The 23280-nt window shown below is 35.7% G+C and overlaps 1 long non-coding RNA gene across 1 annotated transcript; it reads right to left on the bottom strand.

Moving 5' to 3' along the window:
• Positions 1–499: 499 nt before the first annotated feature.
• On the bottom strand, positions 500–22490 carry LOC108499952. Its single transcript, XR_001875714.1, has 3 exons — positions 22480–22490; positions 4448–4453; positions 500–578 (listed from the first exon to the last, which is right to left on the bottom strand). It is a non-coding gene; the product is annotated as an uncharacterized LOC108499952 (long non-coding RNA).
• Between the last annotated feature and the right edge of the window lie 790 nt (positions 22491–23280).

Raw genomic sequence — 23280 nt, 5'->3', positions numbered from 1 at the left:
AAAATTATGACCACTTTACATAGTGAACATTTCTGATAGAATTTCTCTTCTTAACTCCCTGTCTCTGAGAAGTTCTGAGCATTTTGTGTTTAGCTATGCTTTTGTTAATGGAAAATATGTCTCTCTTTAATTTTATTGTATTCAGCATCCTTAATAAGTATATCCTATTATGTGTAGTAAGAGAAACATATATATATATGTCGCGACGGAAAGCTCTAGACACCTCAATGTGAGAATCCAGGAACTTCGTTTATTGAAGATTGACAACAGCTTAATATACACTCCATAATAGGTTCATGAATATTACAGAAATTAGGCTCATTATTGGTGCCCAGTTAGGTGGTGATATCATCTCAACTGCTTTCCATTGTTTACACAGGTGGCTCGTTAAGTGTCTCTGTTTTGCAAATGCCTAGCTCCTGTTTTTGAGCCCAATTTAGAATACCCAAGGACGATGCTGCTTTCTCAGGCCCTGCTATCTTAACTTTCTCATGGGCCTAGTCAGACTGCGTCCTGTACTTTAGCAGCTCATCCATAGCCTTAGCCATGTTCATATGTCCTCGCATTTCTAACCAATCCTCTCTATATATATTTATTTATTTTCTAAATAAAAATTTAATCTTTATAAATAAATAATTTCCTTTGATCAACCATTCTTTGAAGAGTGCTTTCTCCTACTTGCTTCCCCTTTATTTCCACAGTGTAAGAAACCAGTTTCCATACTAAAGCATTTAAATTAATTCTGAGCTTTGCTTGACTGTACTGAAACCCAGTGCAGTCTAGGATTTTTCGTATACATGACTGCCTACCTAAAATTTACCTAAACCTAAGCTTAGCTCCCAAATCAGTTATTCTGTGTTTGAGTGTTGAAGTTGTGAACACAAATGATTGCATTGAAATGTATAGAATCACATTTTCCATGTTCAGTTGAAAAGCTTTTGAGCTTTTTTTGATGAAACCTCTATATTTTTTTAATGAAAAATGGCAAATGCAAATAAGAGAACCAAAAAATGTTAAATATCGTATTCTGAGACTCTTGTGCAAACAGAGTATGCTAATCTTGAATAAATAGAAGTTTTCATTCGTTAAGCTAGACTATGCTGATATTGGTCTAATCCTACCATGAATTTGATTTAGCATTTTCATTGATTCTCTGGGTACTTTCCTGGAGTCTAGCTTCAAGTCTTCTACAAAGAAAAGATTTTTCTTTAGAAGTAAGGTTAGGGTCTGGAAGGAAAGATTTGTAGGTAAAGTTTGGATTCAGTTAGGAGTACAGCATACCAAAGCAAGACATGGGAGATTCACTGGAAATGAGGCATACCATCCTTGCAACGTGGTACAAATATGAACACTTTAATTATTGTATCACAAAAGGGAACATTGTTAAAAGAGTAACAATAAGAAATGAACTTGTGAACAGACTTGTAGTGTATGAAATCTGTGTACATCTGCTAGCTGTTAATCAGATGAAATTGAATTCCTTAAGCTTTTATCCTAAGTCATCTGCACTTCACTCCCAAGCTGGTCTAGCTTGCCTGCCATGTTGATATCTTAAAAGTTGTAGTTTGAGTTTTACCTGGTCTATGCTGAACAGGCAGCTGCTTTTTTTCCCACAAGAGGGATTTCCCAAAATCTTGCTATGCAGCCTTTGCTTCTGTCTAGAGCCTGGCGTCATGGGAATGCCTGAGAGTTTAGTATGCAACACTAATCAGAGAGCCCAGATGTAAGTAGAATCTCTAGAGTAAATTCAAATTATTAAATGCCACAAGCATTTCAACTCTTAACTCCTGTTTCAATGGCAGCTTAAATAAGAGTTACTAGTAGAAATATTAATTCAATTCTCTTACACCCAGATAAATGCAATGGATACAGTAGAAAGAAAGATTTTTCTTGGAGATGACTGTGATAAAGCTTCACATTCAAGGTTTTAAAACTCTCCTAGCTAGATCTGAACAGTGAAGTTTGGCTTCTGTTCTGAAAAGTTACCCCACCCCAAAAAAAAAAAGAAACCCAACAAACAACTCAACAAATCAAACCCAACCTGTGGTCCAATAATCAGTGACAATATAGCCCTCTGCTAGTTAACAGAAGTGTTTAAATGCTCCATGGATCCTTGCTGCCATGTATTCTTAGAGCTGATGTGAGTAGAGGTGACTGTGATTATTCATTATGACTATGAATTATAGTAAGATTGAAATGCATTAAATGTGTTCATGTATAGTAGCAATCTTAATATGTTCTCTAGAGTTCAGGGTAATTTCATAAATTAAGGCAGATATCAGTGCAAGCAAAATCTAATCAGATTATAAGAATTAGTTTAGCTGCTTCAGTGCTCCTATGGATGGTATATGTCTGTGCTCTATTGAAATTAATCAGACAGTCTCACATATCAGCATTTCTGGGACTAAAAGAACACAATTGAATTGAATGCATTGTTGGAAGGCATTAAGCACTTCATTGATTGCTAGTCTGATAACTACAGTATTCAAATCCAAGAAATGTTCTACATCTGTTAATCTCAAGACAATGAAAGCCCTCAATAATTTTGACCAATGTCAAAACAGAACAACTACAATGTGTACAAACTGTACACAATAGAGAGCAGTGCTGCTCAGCGGCAAGGCAAGTATCACATGTGACACAATATCCTGACACTCTAGTTTCAGTTGTGAAAGGAAATATGAAAAAACATTATGGTGTGCTCATAGATTTGAAACTGGAGGGAAAAAAAGTCAGTGTGAAAGCCATAATTACAAATACTGTAAAGAGAACACCAACAATGTAACTAGATTCTGAATAACTGAGCTAGCATTATTTTCATCTAGTGCTTCCACTTCAGAAGAGAATTTTTTTTTAATATAATATATAAATAAATATGTGTACTTCTGCATTTCTAAAGTCTAATGCTAAATGTACTGTATTGGTCAAAAAACTACTTTCTTAGTAGATTCTTATTAAAAAAATGTTTTGCAAAGGTTATATTTTAGTTACATAAAATGAAATTTGTAAAGTATAATTTTTTTAATAGTAGAAAATTTCAAGTAGTATTTATTTTTCTGTATTGTATGATGAATGTGACAGTCAGACAGTCACAGTGACAGATATGGTCTTCAGAATTTTAACACAATCCACCTTTTTGTCCATGATGAAAAAAAAGTGAAATTAAAAATAAGAATCTCCCTGGCATTTAGGTAGATCATGGGTTAAAAAAGAAGAGTGAATTTTTTGCTTTGCAAAGCAGTTTCAAGACTAGATATACAAGTACTATAAAGAATACAGGTAGAATTCTTTAGTTGCTTGTGGCACATAGAGATACTTTAGGGTAGTGTTCGATAATATCCTTTATTAAATCTACTATTTTTTATTTCTAGGGTAGAGATCTTTCTCTATATGTACAGGCAATAGAAAGAACTTTCTAAATCAGATGGTATAATCCACAAATCTTTACATTGTTAGAATTATTTTTACGAGAATTTCAGGTTCTGCAAACAGTTAGAACACATTGACATTGCTGTATGTTTGACAATAGTTAAATTTTCAGTTTTGATGAAAACATGCAGAAATCATTTTCGGTTCTATGTCCTTTACTCCGAGAAGCTGTTTGTTTGAAACAGAGGTTGAGAGCAGATCACCATGCTTCTAATGTCCTAATTCAGTGCATGTTTTCAGTACATACCATTGTCATCTTCATCCTTGGTATATCTGCTCAGTTCTCTTCCCTACCCTTGCTCCTTTCTCCACAGCCCCCGTGCCTCTGGCTCTGACAGTCAACACAGTATTCAGAGCCTTCTTTCTTGTGTCACTGTGTACCATTTATCTGCTTGCCATTTTTCATCTTTCATCATTCATTTTTCTTCACAGCTTGTCAGCCTAGAATCATACTTCTTTGTCTGCCTTAATTCTGCATGTTCACTCAGTGTTCACTGACTTTTCTGCATTCATTCTCATGCACTGCGAGTTAAGCATTCATAATTTTATTCTGTATGTCCTCTTGCCTCCACATCCTTTAATTTGTGGTGTCCTTCCTTTTTTCTATTCATTATGATTTAAATCACTCTCTTAATATGTCCACGACCTGTTGGCAATAGCCTGCAAAGCAAGAAGGCAGATCACAGTCCTCTTTTATAATTTAAGCCTGGATCAGAGTCCAGACTTGATTGAGAATTCAAACCATAACACCCCCTAGCTGAAGTTGGAGGGATGAACAAGGTGGCCTTTCTTTTGCAGTTAATTTCAACTGTCAACAAGGCTCAACACACTATAGTGTGTAGTAACTATAGTTACTATACACTATAGTGTATAGTAACTATCTCCCTGACATCCTGAATTAGTGGCCTGGAGGAGTCTGGACTCCAAGGAGTGGCCTGCTGTTTCAGCTGTTAAATAGTGGGGACAGCTTTACCTCAAGTATTTCTTCAAAGATATAGGGTCCGTAGGTTTTCTGGACCAGACCCTAGACTTAGAACTTGCTGTGGTATTTGGAACAGAGTGCAGTAACAGCCAGACATGTTGAATGGTTTTGAAAGGCTTATTCATTATTTTGGAGGATATTCAAATGCATGATCCTTGGATCATGCAAGTTGGACTTGCACTCTAAGACTAAGACATCTGTTTGTATACTAATATCTTGTATTGAACTGTAGTTGTCTCTCTTAGATGCTGCATAAGCATTATGAAAACATGGTTCTTGTTCCCCTTTAATGCACTGAAAATTTAAGTGGAAGAGTGCTGTTCCCATTTTACTTGGAGGCTTCTGCAGAAACCATTGGTAAAGCATATGAATTCTCTCAGCTGATAACTATTAATTAATTCACTGGTTTAGGCCTTTGTAAGTCAAAAAATATGGTTTGAACTCTGGTGATGTATGTAAAATGTGCAGAGAATTTACTGGTTCTTGGTTACTTCCTAAGTGTTCAAATATCAGATATTCTGTGATTATTGTGATTTTAAAACCAAAATAAGTGACTTGATTTCTCGTTAGTAGCTTCATATTAACAAAACAGAAACACATATTGGAGTGAGCTGTAAAACAGAATGACTTATAACAGGCCACACCACACATCCTAAAGAAATGCTCCTAAAGAGTCTGGAATGACTCTGAAATATTCTGTACAGCTAGTAAAGGCATAGACACTCAGACAGTCAGAGATCTACAGTAGGCCCCTTCATGGGTCAGTCCTGGTGCTCCTTGGCCACGCACTGACAGAATTGTCATTATGATCCTAACATGATACTCATGGAGGAATTAAAGTTTACATTTTGATATCTATTAGAAAAAAATAACACGAATAATTTAAAAGCTTTGACTACTTGGTGAAATATGATCACAGTGTTGTAAATTACAGATTTTGAACCCCACAGTGAAGCATTCTCATGGGGCTGGTGGATGATGGTTATCCTGAAAAAATACTTCACAAATTATTTTTGTTGTTATTGAATATTAAATCTTCAAAATCTGTTTTGTAGTTAACAAGTGACAATATGAGAGGCCTGTAAACACAGTCTTCAGGTAAGTTTAATCCTTGCTTGGTGTATTCAAATTACAACGTTTCAGAACAGCAAAAGTGAAAAAATTCTGACAAGTATGGAAAACTTGCTGGCACTAAACAACTGCTCTAAAAACTGCTGTGAAGTCTGCACAGAAGCTAAGCCACAAAACCCATGGAGAGAGAGGAAACGTGCCAGAGCAAACTATTTCTAATGCTCTGTTCAGTCTCTACTACAGGAAGCTTTTGTAGTTGAACTAGTGATCGCTTTATTTCTCTTGTCACCCCAAACACCAAGAGCATCTTTGCTTCCTTTTTTTCTATAAAAAGGTATGAGAGATCACATAGTGAAACACCAGTCAATCTCTTTCTTAAGGTCTCCCATGCAGCTGTCATGTGGGAAGGTATTTTCAGCTGTTGCAATTTAGTCATCAGCAATCATCCTGCCTGAGTAAGGATTGCAGCTGCTATCAATTCATTGCCTGTATGTCCTTTTAATCCTTTTAATATTGTATGTGACTCTGAAAAACAGCAAATTTGTGAAAAGTAATAGAGTTTAACTGCTTCGTACACTGTTCTGTAAGAAGAGTAAAGACAAGAGTGGAAAATGTTGAGTGATGAAAATGAGGTGGGCATTCTCACCTACTGATACTATATCGAACCGCCATGAGACTAATGAGTGCCTTTTGGGTATGACTGATGAGTTTTTTCATTTACAGGAGATGAAAATGTTTTATTTGTTCAACTGTGGCTGCTGAAGAGGTAGTACAATCCTTGGCTTAGCTGTGGTTGAAGCATCACAGTCCTTGTTTATGTTTACTCATAATACTTGATGAAGTAAGTCAGGAAGTGAATGTCTCTCAGAAACTCTGTTTTTCACCTCCCAATCTATAATCCTTGGCCTCAAGTAAAACCACTTCAGACAACTCAGTAAAGCCAAGACTGGTCCTACAAATGAAACTTCAACAGCAGATTGTCTGCATATGAACTAATTGCTTAAGTTGTACTCTGACCTGTACAGCTCAAGGAGTTGTCTCACAAAGAGGTAGTGGCGTTTGCATCGTGGTTTTTTAATATTTTCAATTCCTTTGGGAATTGATGTCATGGATGTGTTTATGGTCTTTTAAAGATCATCAATCCTCTTTGCTCCAAAATTAAACTTGACATTCACATAAAGCAGTTAGTGTGATGTTTGTGGGTGGAATAGACAACGTGGACTCCACCATACTGTTTCACTTTTCCTGGCAGAGATAGGCACCACCCATTTATTTATCTTAACTGCTAGACACTGCCACAAGGTCTTGACTTGTCTAGATGGAAGGTCACTACACTGTTTTATAGAATCATAGAATCGTTTAGGTTGGAAAAGACCTTTAAGATCATTGAGTCCAACCATTAACCTAACAGTGCCAAGTCACTAAACCATGTTCCCAAGTGCCATAACATGTCTTCAAAATACCTCCAGGGATGGTAATTCAACCACTTCCCTGGGAAGCCTGTTCCAATGCTTGATAACCCTTTTAATGAAGAATTTTTTTCTAATAACCAATCCAAACCTTCTCTGGTGCAACTTGAGCCTGTTCCTTCTTGTACTGTTGCTTCTTAGCTGGGAGAAGAAACTGACCCCCAACACACTACCACCTCCTTTCAGGTAGTTTGTAGAAAGCAATAAGGTCTCCCCTGAGCCTTCTTTTCTCCAGACTAAACAACCCCAGCTTCCTCTGCTGCTCCTCATCAGACTTGTGCTCCAGACCTGCTTCATTGCTCTTCTCTGAACACACTTCAGCACCTCAATGTCTTTCTTGTAGTGAGGGTCCCAAAACTGAACACAGTATTGAGAATGAAGGCGCTTTTTTTGACAGACAGGAAGAAGACACTGAATGACAATAGTGCTGAGTGTCTTTGGCAGGCAGTCGGGAGCAGCTTAGATAAATGTAAAATGTAAGTAGATAAGTTTACAAACAAAAAGCTTATGTTTCTCTGCTTTATAAATTTGCCTTACAGAGCTGCTTTTGGCTTTAAAGAAGGGTCCCAAGTGGATTTACTTCAGACCTAGGATTATAGTTTAGGACATGAGAAACTGCGTGTGAATTTTTGTCACTGTGTTTAGATTACACAAAAATACCTTTACATGCTTAATATTATTGAGTGGGAAAGGGGGATTCTGTTCAGCTCAAAACAGTGTTTGCAGTTGGGTACATGGGACAATATTTGATAGAATTTTAAGGCAGAACAGACAGTTTACTGTTATTGAATTGTGAAATTGTTTGTTTTTTTCCCCTGCATTCAGATACTGTAAAAGAGCCTATTGAAGTTTCTACAGTGTCATAGGAGTCTTGTTTGTTTCCCACAGAGTAACAACCTGATGAACTTCTGTCCCCAGAGGCCATTTACTGTAGAAATGCAGATTTTGTCAAATGCTTGACCAGAAGGATGGAAGTGGTATACATATGTCTGTGAACAGAATCAAGCGGTTTGTGCTTATCATTAGAAAGGCCAAACTAAGCAGCTTTATGTACTCATATTGATTTTTTGTAAATTACTGTTTGCTTTGTAAATTTCTGAAGTGAAAGACAGTTTCACTTGAGCAAGAGAGAAAGTGAAAGAAAGATAATATGAAGAAATAAAATAAAAGTTGGGGGCTGGAGGTTGCAATTTGTGTTCAAGACTGCTGCTTACAACTCAGTCTTTTTTTGTTTATTCTCTGATATAGTTTATTGGACTATGGAGTATAAAATTTTTCACAGTATAACAATACTAAAATACAATATGTTGTCTAAGGTGGAGAATACCTAAGCCTCCGTGTAGAATAAACTCTTTCCAGTTTAGACTTTTTGATAATCATAATCTTCTTTTTACTGAAGTCCAAGTGAGTCCGTATCACATTCAGCTTGTTGCTTCCTTCAGATCTGGTGAAAAACAATTTGTACTAAAAAAGACAATTGTTAAAAGAAAATCCCAGCCATTTTGGTTAGTTGATTGAACTATTACATTTTGATGTGCGGTGGTAGCTGGATTATTTTGGGTTCCAGATAGGGAATAGATATAATTTTAAGAAATGTTAGCTTAAGGCTCAGCATCACATAGGAAGTCTACTACAGAACTATGTTGGAATATTAGCTCTTTTTTTGGTCACAGCATATTGACATATGAGAAAAAATTTCAAACCTTGACTGAAAGAGCACATCAATGAAAGGGTTTATTTTTTTAGGGAATAAAATTTCTTTTATTAATTCATCTATGTGAGTAGATTGCATATAAATCTATAAATGTAATAAGGTTCTTTGTTAAGAAGATGTGATGCTGCTGACATTTAATATGTTGAGAATGCCTTTGCCTAGGTCACAGTTGTGACTGCATCTAGGGGAATGCAGATAATGATTTAGTCAATGGTTTGGTTTTGATACCTAGATATTTGCAAAGAATTGTCATGTATATAAATTATTTGTGGTAATTTTACTATTGTAATTAATCATCTTTTTAAAATATGAGCTACATTTTTTTAATCCTAGGTAGTAAAGCTGAACACATGCCTGGATCCACATGCAAAGGACAACAAAACAATACTGCTTTTTTTTATGATTAGGAAAATTTTTATTCATTCAACTAAGAAAATCTCAGGACTTATAATCATCTAACTTTCATGTATATTCTATGAAAATGTATAAATGAAATTGCAATGTTGTGGAATTACTTTGAACACAAAGAGTACATAATTTTATTTTACAGCTTTTAGAGAAAACAAAAAAATTTAAAAAAATATTCAGATGAAATCCAATATCTATTTTCTTTTTTCCTGTAATGAGTTTTTTGGATGCATCTGATGAGTTGTAGTGTGTTTTGCTTCACAGAGTACAAATGGAAGCTTCTTGACATCTCTACTTTTCTGTGGTGATTTACATTTTCCTTCTGTTTATAATCCTTTTAATAATGTGGGTTTGCTTCTATTAATTAATCAAGGAATTCTTAGATCTGTTAGGAGCAGATGGTCTAGTAGCATCACTTTTATTAACTGTAGCACCATTTTTCACTGCTGAAATTCTGAGGAAGTGGAGTCTTTGTATTTAATTGTATCTGGAGTTAAGTTTCATGGCATGGGTCTACTCTGGTACTGTCTGAGTCCGGAGACATCTAATCTTCATTAGGACCTCAGTTTTTAGTTTGTTTTTCTGTGGAAACAAAGTACATGATGTATTCTTCTTCCTGTACCTGCGTGTTCCCTGCATGAACAAATCAGGGTGTTTGTGAAAACAGAAGGCAATTCCTTTTCTGAAGGAAAGGCTCCATTAGAAGCTCTCCCTTAATTTGACATGAGAGAATTCACATGTTTTTTTATGTGGGTGGGACTTTGCAATGTTTCTGCCTCACATAGAATCTCTGGTCTATAATGATGGATGAGGCTGCACTATACTGCTATTAAAAAGTAATTGAAAAACTTATTTAAAGTTCACCTTCATTTACTCTGATGTTCACAAACTGTTGTTTATCTCACAGCTCCTCAAGCATGTGAGATTGTGCTAGAAATGTTCCTTCAGCATTCCTGACGAGCATTGTGTTTATCTTATGCTTACATGCATTCAAGCCTCATTGATTAGTCAGTCTGCTTAGAGAGCCTTGGTGTGGTGGTCATCCCAACACACATGGTCAGACTTTATGAAAATATGGTAGCAGCATGTTTCCAAGTCCAAAAGCTTGGAGTTCCCTATGGCAGCCTGGCTAGTAAAGTGGTCAACTAGAATAGGGGAGCATCAAGTTTGCTTTGCCACCTGAAGGCACTCTCAAATGTAATTTGTGACAATTTTTAAGCTTTTTGCTAGGAGGTTAGGAATGTCAATTTGATAGGCTGTAGCTGTTATATTCTGGTCTGTCCTACTTTGCAGTTCTTAAGTAAACCAAAGTTCTGAATGTCATTACACCTGAGCTATGAGGAAACTCATCTCCTGATCTGAATATTATCGTTAACTCTAAGACAAGCCAAACCCAAAGCCTTGCATCCAATTTCTCCCAGTTCCTGGAGTAAAGGGAACATTCGTGTCCAGATGATATGACCCAGGCTTGCATCTAATTTCAGCCTTTCAAAATATTTGCATTCCTACTAGTTACAGATACATAAGTCACATGAGGCCTTCTTTAGAGGAGGAATGAAGAAAGAAGCAAAGCTCATGTCAGGAGACTGATGCTCTGCACAATGCATTGGTTAGCATGTGGTATGGCACAGAGTACTGAAGTCTTTGGGAAGAAATAAAGGCTGCACTGTGTTTGGGTGTATTTTTTCTTGAAGTGAGAGACCAAGTTTTTGAGGTTAGCATTGTCGTTGTTTATAAAACAGCTGTTTTAAGAAGGTGTTACTCCCAAGGCAACAAACTTGTGTTTGCCTGGGTGACTGTTGCCTTTTCCTTAACACTGCAGCTGCAAATGTCAAAGTTCAGTGCAACTGAAGACAGCACATATCATTTCCAGAGAAATTACAGGAAACATTGCTCTTTTTCTTAGAATATTCTCCACGAAGAAGAAAATAATACAACAAAAAAAATTAGCACAAATACATAATGGTCATACATTCCTGTTTCTTTTGACCTTTAACACTATATTTAGAATGTTTGTTTGATGTGACCATACGTCTCTTTTAAAAGCAGCATCTGTATCTGCTAAGAGGAGAGGGCTTCTTTGGTGGGAGATGATCTGTGGAAACAGATTTTCCATCTCACTTTATTTTCTCTTAAATTAATGTTTTTACTGTAGGCTCAGGCTTGTTTGCATCTGAAGATAATTTAAGATTAGTCATGGACTTACGTGAAAATAGGACTGAATTTCCAACAGTAGGCCATTGAAAGAGAATCTGAATTGAATGTGCTATAACCACTACGGAAGATACATTATTATTAGATCCCTGTGTTTTTTTCTTTCTACCTTTTTAGTTCTTAAATCATGTGATGAGTATATTTTTCTTATGAACTTCTTTCAAATATTTTATTTAAAGAATTATATATTCCTATAAAATAAATGTAGAAGTTAGAGAATTTAAAAGTCTTTGCAGATGGTAGTACATTTTTTGTATTTACAGGAGTAAAACGTTTTATTATTTAAAAATTCTTATGAAAGAGATTAATCTATTTGTGGCTTAGGTCATGTGAACAGACAGCACAGAAAGAAATACAACCTATCCAACCAGATTTGTGTCTTTTCTTTCACAAAAACTTGTTACAGAACAAGTCAGCTAGAATCAAATAAATACTGAATATTATTTAGCTTGTCCTAAATAGTGGAATTCTAAAAAGCCAAAGATATCATTCTCCACAGATTAGTGCAAACTGTAGTGTTTGAGATGAATGAGAAGTCAGTAAACTGATTATTTAGCTTGTCCTATAAAGTCAGGGAAGTGGCACGAGCATTCAGCTTCCAAGAACATTTTGTAGCCTTTATTTCACGCTTTTAGAAATTTTTTTATACCTAGCTGTATTTTTTACACTTTCTTTTTTTTTAGCTTGAGATTACAATTAAGATATTAGTGATCAGTGTACTTAAAAAATAAAAATTTTACTTACTTAGTCATTACTAGTGTTTTGACATTTGTTTAGCAGCTGTTATAATCAGTGGTAGTAGAGATAAACTTGTATTGCAAAAACTGCAGGAATGAAGGCATTCTGATAAAGTACTTTTGCAAGAACTGAGAGGGTAAATAGACATCCAAGCTTTTTGTGCATTAGCAGAAAATTTTGGTAACTTTTGAGTTTTATGAGTGAAAATAATTTTTGAGTGAAAAAATAATTCATAAGAATTATTTGTCTATATAACTATAGTATGTCTACAAGATTGTGCATAGTTCTTTTATACCAAGATATATGCTCATTCTTTGTCAGCAATAGCCTGTGATATAAACCTAAGGTCTGTTTAATAGACATGTATTACAAACATTGTCTATTTTCATTCAAGTACTGAAAAACATGAGAAGAACTTGGTGATTGTGTTGCAAGACTAACCCCATTTTCTCAGGAAGTCCCTCTAAGAGTAGCAGAGAGTAGTATAGTAGTATATGACCACAACTAGTACAAGCATAAGAAGGTTGCAATTGGTACTGGATCCTCTTTGGAAAACCTTTGAGGACATTTTGAGCAGGTTGAGGGAACAAAAATATGGTTAAACCAGCAGCAGATGATCAGAATATTCTGGAAAGTTTTAGGTGTGCATCTGAACTGAGTAATTTAAAAAGTTTTAGTAACAGAACAAAAATTCATAGTATTTTACCTTACAAATAACCTTTTTTTCACTAAGGAAGTTCTTCAAGCAGGAGCTTTGATTAGTGACCTTTAAATAGTGACCTATCAAATGACCAACTTGATGAAACATCTTATATTACTCTATGTAGGCCCCATTATAACATGCACTGGAAAAATCAGATTTAAAATTTCAGAACTAGTCTCTTTCATTTCTTCTTATTGGATGTTACATTATTTTAGAAGTAGTAGGATGAAAAGAAAACATTAAAACCCATGTCTCTGAGGTTTCCTAATCCTCACAATTTGAAGCATCTGTTTTTGAAACCTACTTTTGTTAACATTAACTTATGTGAAAAGTTTTACTGTAGCTTTGAACAAATATTATTCTATCATCATTATTATTCTTCTTAGTGCTTTCAAAATGCTTTTCATTAAATAACTTAAAAAATGTCTCTTTTGTTACAGTGCAAATTTCATATAACAGTTACAGCTTGTATTTAAACTTTTTCCCAAAAGAACACATGGCTTCTTGCCATATTGGCTTTGGTTTCTCAGTGAATCACTCATAAAGGAAATCCAACTTGTGAGGTAATGACTTGATATTCTCTGTTTTGCTATTTTATTTTCTTTTAAAAAAATTTCTCCCAAATTACAATGATACTTTTACTGAAAAAAAACCCCACCCAAACAAACCATTTAAACCAAACATCGAGGTCAACCATCTTTTGTAATAGAAAAATCATATCAGGATGCTTTTCTATGCTTCAGATAGATGCAAATATGTTTGTTTATAACTGGGACATCTTCTGGGGGAGATAATGAAGCTGTGGAGAATGATAGAATTTTTTTTACTGGTAGTAAAGTATTGACAGTACCTTAGACTGTTTGCCAGTAAAGTTGGTAATAACATATAGGTACAAATTCAGTATTGCTTTCAGGCCTTCCCAGGGCATCTCAGTGAGATTAACCTTGAGATTAGCTCAGTTGGTTAGAGCATAGTGCTATATAACAGTAAATTCAATCCCTGTATGAGCCATTCACTTAAGAGTTGGATTGGATGATCCTTGTGAGTTCCTTCCAACTCAGAATATTTTGTGATTAAATTTTTCCTCTGCTTGGTAAAAAATGGTTTTCCCTGGGTAATCTTCTTCCTTTTAGTTGCAGTAATGCTGTAGGGCACTGCAAATCATTTTTATTCAATACCTTAACTCAAACCATCTACAGGTTGTAAGAATATAACATTCCTGTGCTAAACTGCACAAAGGATAAATTTGCTTACAGGTTTCTATACAAATTTTGTGTTTCTGTTGGAAATCACTTAAAAGTGGCAAAGCACTAATCTTGGAACAATCTTATTTTGCCTGTCCTTGAAACCTTAACAGAATAGTTTGGCTAAGTCCTCACAAAATTTCCTCTGTGCTAGCAGGAAGATGTGATGGACTGAAATGTTGGTAATATCTTAAACACTGTCAAAATCGTAGAAAGACTTTTTGTCAAACTGCAAGGAAGCAACAGTCTGTCTGTGGCCACTGAAGCACCCGTGTCCTCCCAATGTCTCCTGACTGGAATTTGGACTGTGACGGGGGACTTGAGATAAAACTATGGTCTAATCATCTCAAGTCTGAGGAGAAGTAAATAAGGCTCAGGAAAGAAGAATGAATCTGTATTAAGAATCAGCCCTAGCTGTTCAGGGGGTGGTGGGGGAGAAGGGTTTTGAGTGTGTGATGGTGAAATCTCTCCACACCAAACCAAAGGTGGAACCCCCTGCCTGCCCTCCCCAGCCCCCCCAGAAGACCATGTACACACAGGACATTAACATGGGAGGCAGCTGAGAGGGGGTCATAAAACACCAAAGACCCCCAAAGTGCCCCCGTAATTAATTCCTGAGGCCTTCCACCACTAGAAGACTGCATGTGATCCAAGTGAGGCAACAAAGCTGTTACAAGAGACTGCAAATTTTCACCCCCAAGGGGAGGTGCCTGGCATCTCCTGAGCATATATTAATCCATTGGTCTCTGTGTTTTTTGGGGAAACCGTCACCACCAAGAAGACCAGAAGAACTGGACCAACAGGATGCCACTGGGTTACATGGAGTGGTGATACTTTTTCTATTTTAATCCGTCACTTTCTTTCTTCTACCCCCCTGCTTCCTTTTCCCTGTTTCTTTCTCTCTCTCTTTCTCTGTCTCACATTTATCATTAAATAAAACCCATAATATTGGCTTTGTCATTTGGTCTCATTTGTACCTTAATTAGGGCAGAGGCATTTCTAATAATTTTAATAACCGGATCTTAACAGAATACTCTGGCCTTGGCTGAGACAGGGGTCTTAGAATAGTTTTTGCTGTCAAATCTAGTGGTTCTTTAGCAGCCAAATGTGACAGATGTTATAACTGGTTACAGTGCTACCCCATTCTTGTCTGAGAATGCTCAATGCTGATTACAGAGGCAAAGGGAGTAATAGAAAAGTGTGAGTATAAGTAGAGAGAAAGCATACATGAGAACAAGAAGCTCATTCTCTTCAGACTATTTTCCCCATTTATAACTCTTCAGACAGGAATATAATTAGATACAATCATGAGTACTGGCAATGGTGACTTGGAAGAGATACAAGCCAGCACATGTGTTTGCATGTGTATATCCATGTATACACTCAATTATACACATGCATTTATTTTTACCTAGAAATTCTTCTATGTACATGTTAATTTCATAGGTAAAGAATAAACTTTTCAAAGTGCATTTTGCTTCTTTTCCACAGCCAGGATATTAACTCTAGTAGAGGGACATTTTTGAAGAGCCTTTTAGTGATTCCTCTGTACTGCTGCTTTGTTAGACCTTTTACTTACATTGACTAAGCGGTCATCTCCAAGTCCCTGAAATATAAATGGCTAAAATACATGTGTATGTGGGCATGCACACATATGTTGTAGAAGCCTAGAAGATAAGGGTCTAATGTGTATATCTCAAACACCAATAGTGAGATAACTGTGAATAGCCAAGTATTGTTGGTAATAACACACTGTGAGAAAGAACGGGATGTGACTGGAGAAGGGGCCATGGTGGTAGGGCAGCACTTTTCTGCAACAAAGGTCTTAATCATTTAGGCTTAATAATTTGCAACTTATCCAGTTGTAAGTTGCTTGAACACAATAGTTAAAAGTCTTGTAGCTTAACTCTTGCAGCTGAATAAGTTCTACCATTTAAAATCATGACCCATATCTTTTCACGTTCATGAAAGGATATCAACTAAATATTGTTCACAAAAATTTCTGAGGACTCTATGGTACTCTTCTATTTCAGATAAATTAAATAATAACAGTTGTCTGTTTCTTCATAGTAATTTTTTTTTATTTTAAAATGCACTTCTAAGTCTCATGGTCCTTCAAAAGTACTACTACTAGTACTATTACAAGGTATACATTTTATACATATTTACAAGGTACTTGGTTTTGAAATATGAATTCTGTCATAGGTGGTTATGTTCTTCTTTTGTAGCATTTCAATGTAAAAGAGAGGCTGGTGTATCTGAACAACTTTCCCTGCCATGTTTCAAAATCAATAAAGAGCTGATGTAGTAGCTGGTGTATATCTCTATGATATACACCATCCCACAAATCTTAAAACATTTTGTGTTTTTATGTGTTGTCCTTCTGTGGATCTTTACATGTTATATGTTTTATGTGCACTTCTTTCTGGAATAAATCCAGCACTGAGTTGAAATTCAATAGATTTCATTCTAAATCACAACAATAATTTATTTCATGTTCAAAACAATGATGGACTAACTTGAAACCAACCAACATTAATGGTTTTGAACTTCACAATTCCTGCTATACACTCCTCTTCAAAAATTTTTCCTTTGTTATTATCCAAGGATTACATATCTCAACTCTTCAAAAATTTGTTACCTTGGGTTCATTATACTAGAAATCTCTTTTATCTTTGTTTGGTAACTCTTCTGCTTATATTGCAGCAGACTTTTTAAAGATTGAAGGAATAATATGAATTCCTGTCTCATAAAAACAGTAATTAAACCTGGTCTAGAAGTTAGTTTGATTAAAACAAAAGGTCTAGACAATACTCTGTCTTAAGCTGAAGAAATATTTCCCTCTGAGTGATAAGTTCCAGAAGCTTAGCTTTCCTTTGCCTCTAAAATGTTTATATGTGTGCCCTGAAGGTCACGTTGGCTTAGGGAGTTCATGATTTCAGGAGGGAAAGGGAAGATCAAATCCAGAGCTGCATGGCAGTGCACACAAATGCTGTCATGTCCCTTGGTGCAGCCACCACCAAAGCTGCCATTATCACTGCTCAGCAAGACTGTGACAAAAATACATCTGAGTGCCAAGTTTGCCTCCTTTTAACAACTCCCTTTGGCTTTTTGTGGAGAGGGGGCCTTCAAGTTTGTGAATATCACACATCAGTATGAGATGTGAAGATGCCAAAACTAACAAATCCAAAATCAGCAGTCAGATGACCATAGGTAGGCTTGTGGATTTGTTATCAAGTTAATGGTATGGACTGTAATGAGCAGTGCCATGCTGAGAATAAACTACAGGGGCTTGGGTGTCTTTCTATGTTTTTATCTCGTTTCTTATGATTGGAAACTTTTCCATAATGATTAGGTGACTAATCAAGAAATTTAATATATTTTTAGAAACTGTAAGTTTAATTCCCTATTAGATATTTAAAAATAGTGTTCTTGCTCCTAAGATTCATTTTAACTTCTTTTAATCTCCTTGTTAACATAATTAGAAGGCTCTTTCTTCCTTTCAGTTTGGGTTAATTTAGTCTGATTTTTAATACACTGTTTTGATTTCCTGCAGATTTAGCCATTTGCAGGAAATCAAAATGTTTGTTTCTCAACTCTGTCCTTAATGTCTTTTTCCTTGTTCATTCCAAGATCACTTTATGTGCTTCTGTGGTTTTCATGTTTTATAACTTCTTGCAGGTATACATAAACTTAACTATAACGGTTTCAGGGCCTTTTTCTGGAGTAGTATCTTATAAAACTAACTAAAAAAACCTTATCTCCCAGTGTTGGAAAAACATACTGTATCTGATAACAAATTTTACCGTGACTTTAGAAATGATGCATGCAAACAGAATTAGGGTTTTGCAGATTTCATTCAAATTCTTCAAGCTCCTGCTATAGATCACATTGATCTGCTGAAAGCCAGCTCTTCCAAAGGTGTGGGCTACTGTGGAAGGAGAGAAATGAGCAATGGAAAAACCAGCTTAAGCTGTAGAAAGCTAGAGCTAATCAAAAGCAGTGGGATTTTCTGGGTTAAAATTGCAACGGACTTTTTACAGCTTCTTTCCCTTTTACAAAAGTATTCACAGGTCTGTTTTCTGCCAATTTCCACCAAGTAGAAGCACCTTTAAAGTGTCTCCTTGGGCCTTACTGCATGGAGGATAGAACTGTAAGCTTCACAGAATGTTTCCATAGTTCTTTCCTTCTGAAGGAAAACTGAATCTGATGCTCAAAGTCCACAGAAGTTTATACTCACTGAAGACAATGTCTCACTCTATTCCCTGTATCATCTTCTGTGGTTAAGCCTTAGTCAACAGTCACTCTTAACTTTTAATGGATCTAAAATTGAATGCAACCCCTCCTCCTTAAGTAGCTCTTTTTTTTTTCTCTTCTATATAAAGGTTGATGAAAAGAAGCTGAATGCATAAACCAGACTGCTCAGCATTTCTTCCTAGCTGTATTTTCTCAAGCCCTTTCAATGGGTAATTAGCCTTTAGGAACATGTCTATTTTACTTGTCCCTCACTGCTTTCTGTCTCAGTGATGTCATTCTGCTTTACCTAAGCTCTCAGCTTTGTTGGATGGTATTGTTACCATACTTATGGTGAGGGTCAACAGTGCTTGCAATGTTTGCTTTGTAATGCATGAAAAAAACTTAATTGTTCATGTTGTTTCAGTAGGCTTTCCAAATAGACTTTCCTATTAAACAAATTTTAAAAAATTGGCTGGAGGCAATGGTAGAAACAATAATGACAGAGAACAAAAAAGTTTAACGAAGATTTGAGATTTACACACTAACAAAGGTTTAGTTCATTTAACATAGTTTTAGATTTAGGAGAGGAAACAAAATCTACTGTTCTATTGAGCAAGCATTTTTATTTTTCACTAACCTCCTCTCTGTACAACAAATTAAGTCAGTCTCGCCTGCACGTGGATATGCATACAGGAAGAGTAAAACTATTATTTATTGCAGATGCTTGTCAGTATATAAGATAGAGGTAGTGTAGGGCACAAGGTGCCCTATCATCCTGTATTGAGTCTGGGACATATTTAGCTTGAATAAGGTTACACATGAACATTGTATCAGCTAGGAAACCCAGTAGAGGTTGCTAGTGTTGAATTTCTGTATAAATGGACATGTATGGCCAGTAAGGATGGAGAATCCCCATGGTGGAAGCTGGAGTACTTCCAGGGGAAAAACCCTCAGCAAAGCTCAACTTGTCATGATGTCCTTTGTGAGAGGGAAAAAATTAACATGAGCATTCAGGAGAAATGAGGTGAATGTAGTTAGTGATGATGAGAGACTGTAAAAATCTTATTGCCTGCAAGTCACGTTTCACCAGGTAGTATTTCAAACAAAACACTTATGGCTCTGACATCTAGAAATAATTTGATAACAGAAAGAGCTGGGAGAGAAGTGCATAAATAGAGTGATAATACAACTCATATATGTAAATTAAGAAGTGACATTCTTTTCCAGGGAGGCATTGGTAGAGAGGTTTTTTGGTTTGTAAGAAATTTGTTCATTAAGGGTAGTAAAAAGGCTTTGTTATTCTCAAAGAAAATAACTCATAGAAACTGTGCAACAACAAAACTAGAAGTCAAGGTTATCTTTGGTTAGAAGTCTAGGTGCGGAATCTCACCATAGGAGGTGATTAACAGGTTAAGTGATAGGAGCATATCTGCATACCTCAGAGGAGCACAGAGGGACAATGCCAAGCTGATAGGCATCTAAGTAATACCCTGTTCCCACAGCTCCCAGGTCTCAAACCTGTAGACACAAAGAGGCACAAAGGCAGGTGGAAATCCGAATTGCAGACTCAAAGGAGGTGTGGAACACATTGTGGCATGCAGGGGAAGAATATTTTGGAATTGTACTGGATGTATTATGGAATGTTTAGAGGCAGAACTAAGGGTGGGGAAAAGGAAGGATCTAGCTGACAAGGTAATTTAGGTGAAAGGGATAGCTGTCTACTACAAAGTTATGTTAGCATAATTTTAGTTTAATACAGTTTTAATCTGTTAATTACATACTTTTTTTAATTAAAAAGTTTTGGTCTTCAGGACGATTAGAAGTTAAATTTATACCACTAATTCTCTTTACTGACCAGTTTTATTTCTTATATAAAATAAGCACCTTATGTGCTTATTTTAAAGTTACAGAACTTTAAAAATTGTCTTTATGAATTTGTGGGGCTTCCTGTTTCTTTTCTATTTCATCAATTTATACACAGGTTTTATAAATAATTTTTGAAGTTTAACAGCTAGTTAAAAGTAAGTTAATGCAATCTTTATGAAGAGTTGTTGGCATATTTTAACTAGTCCAGAGGTTAGAATTTTCTTAACAATATTTTTGAAGAGTTAGTTAGGAAATCAGTAGCATTTGTTTTTTTTTAGAGAGAGGAATGGAGGAGTGCAGTCAGGAGATGAGAAACATACAGAATGAAATGAATAGTCTGCTAAGAAGAAAAAGAAAGTGTTGCCTTATCCATCAGCCTTAGACATAGAAATAAAATAGCAAATGATCAATAAGAAGAATTTGGTTCTCAGGGTTCAAATCTGTTCAGGGTTCAAATGGTTCAAAACTTGCCCATAATTTGAATCTGAGTTGTAATTTAATGTTGGTGTTCATGTTCATAATTTAACATTGGTTTAATGTTCTATTTAAGCCTCCTGCAGAAGCTAGGCACTTTGATGTCCATAGGCACATGAGATTTTCCTGTTAAAGTGCTTGGTTGGCCTACAGTCCTATCTCTGGATGTATGCAGGACTGGTACCTGGGCAGGAAGGAACATACACATTGTGTTTAAGACCTTGGAGGAGACAGAATTTTCCGCTCAGATTTTCTGAGGGTCCAATAAGGCAACAGTGTTCTCAGTCTCTTAAGTCATATTAACCCTGGGATCATCAAATATGACAGCTTTATTCACTACGATTTAAAAATGCAGTTGCAGGAGGTAAATGCTGCATGAGTTTTTGATCATATATGTTTGGTTAGAGTAAAAAATAGGAAAAAAAGATTAAATTCTTCTACAGAACGCCTGTTCTAAGCAGCTGGTAAATTTTCCACTCCTTCGAAAGCAATACCAGAAGACTTTATGTTTTCTTAGTCTACTTGCAATTGTCATGCAAAAGATATCTTGGAGCCCTGCAGTTAAGTCATTCAGGTGGTAACGAATCACAGAATGGTTTGGGTTGGAAGGGACCTTCAAAGATAATCCAGCCCAACCCCCTTACTAGAGGCAAGGGCATCTTTCACTAGACCAGGTTGCTTAAAGCTGCTTCGAACCTGACCCTGAACACTTCCAGTGGTGACATATCCATAGTTTCTCTGGACGGCTTTTTCCAGTGTCTCACCAATATATCATAAAAAAGATTGCTCTTTATGTTCTATCTAAATTCACTTTCTTTTAATTTAAAACTAGTCTGCTATGTCCTGTCACTACAGGCCTTGATACAAAGTGTTTTCCTGTCTTTCCTATAAGGCCCTTTTATATACTGGGAGATAGATTCTGCTCTTTATGTATGTGAAATAGAGTTTCCAAGGTTGCTTATGCAATTTGTATTTTGTCTTTTTGGAGAAGGGAGACACTAAGAGCAAGTAAGCGAGTATGTGAGTGAATGAGGGGAGTGAATTGGGTATCCTCAGTTATTACACCTCTGCCACTCCATCAGATTGGGTGTAGATGGCTAGTTCATAGCTTTTAACAACTGCCTCCAAGGAGATACCGAGTGGCTTTAACTTGAATCAGAGAGAGAATATTAGGACTTAAGATCTAAGTTGGGCTTCCGAATTTGTACTTCGTACTCAGTATATTGGCTGTAACGAATCTTGGCAACACCTAAGTATAGTTCTTGGTCTGGACAATTAGCTTCAAGTAGTTTTTCGTCCTTCTTCTCCCAGACATTAAAAAAGAAAATATGTCACATGATTTTTTAATTTCTTTAATAAACTACATTCAGTGGTGCTTTTAAAAAGTTCATAATTTATGTATTTTTTTAGTTGATATTTAATCTTTAAGTGTCCTATACGCTAAAAAAAACAGTGAAAATATAATACATGAAAAATCTGCAAATTCTGACTCCTAGCTGAATAGGGATGACTGATGAGCAAGTGAAGATTCATAATATCTTGAATAAAATAGCCATATATCAATACAAATAAAATTTAGTAGATTTTTTGTCTTGAATTTGCTCAGTTGTTGAAATTACATTTTAGCCAAATTGAATAATCGACAGTAATTATGTTGATATACTATTATTATGATAAAATCACTTAAAAGAAAGAGAGCTTTCTAAAAGTATTGAGCAAGTTTGCAGAATGTTATAGAAAATGTTCTTGATATTTTTCTGCTAATACAGCTGAAGAAAAAAAACTAAAAAAGATATTAAACCAGGTATAAGAAAGAATGTTTCTTTTCTGACAGCATTCTTGAATAATATCTATTTTTTAATGACAAAAAGGAAGTGACAGAGAGAGAAGAATGCCCATTCATACATATATTCTGAGTTCTCTCATGTTACGTTGGACTGTATAGAAAATGAGACTCCGTCCTTCTTACTGTGCTCTCAACAGTTGAACTACACTGTTCAGTGCATTCTGACTTGTCTAATTGGGTCTGACCAGACTTCAGAGCTTGAAAACTCCATCATTGGAGGAAAACTTGCATAATTAATAAGGAAGTATGTAATTTCTGTGCTTGCTTTTAAAAAGAAGGTAGCTTTAATCCTTATTCTTCCGTAAATATTTATCGGCATGGATCCTTGGTCTGATTCTTGTTTATCCATCTTCCTCTATTGTAATTTCTTGCAAGTCATAATCATTTAATGAAAGCTCACAATCATAAAATTTTGTTTTAAATAGAGAATTTAACCAGTTTCTTAGTATATGTAGAGTTTTACATTGCTATTTGTTTTAAGTCCAAAGAGTAAGTCCTATATTACTTTCAGGACTAAGGTAATCTCAGAGGAGAAGGACCTCAAAAGGAATTAATTGTCTAAGTATTTTAAAATCTTGGTCTGAGACTTGATAGGGACCAACTACATTTATCCCTCCTATCTGTACGTGAAGTTTCATCCTCCTGCCGATAAAGGGGAACAGAAAATAGATTTTGGTTTTTTCACACTTCATCATGTCAGGCATAATCTTTTGACACTATTTACATCTCTTAAAGAACCAAGGGAACTTTTCTGCACACACTACAGGAGGAGGAAAGCCAAGCTAGTTAGTAGCCACAGCTGCAAGTGTTAGCAAAAAAAGCTTTTCTTAAAACCATAATTAATTGAGCTGTTATGCTTTTTATACATTTAGTAAAGCATTAGAAG

This window comes from Lepidothrix coronata, unplaced genomic scaffold (assembly GCF_001604755.1).
Source record: "Lepidothrix coronata isolate B3197 unplaced genomic scaffold, Lepidothrix_coronata-1.0 Scaffold3, whole genome shotgun sequence".
Classification (NCBI taxonomy): domain Eukaryota; kingdom Metazoa; phylum Chordata; class Aves; order Passeriformes; family Pipridae; genus Lepidothrix; species Lepidothrix coronata.
Note: the sequence above shows the minus strand (reverse complement) of the source record. Positions and strands in the feature narration are given on the sequence as shown.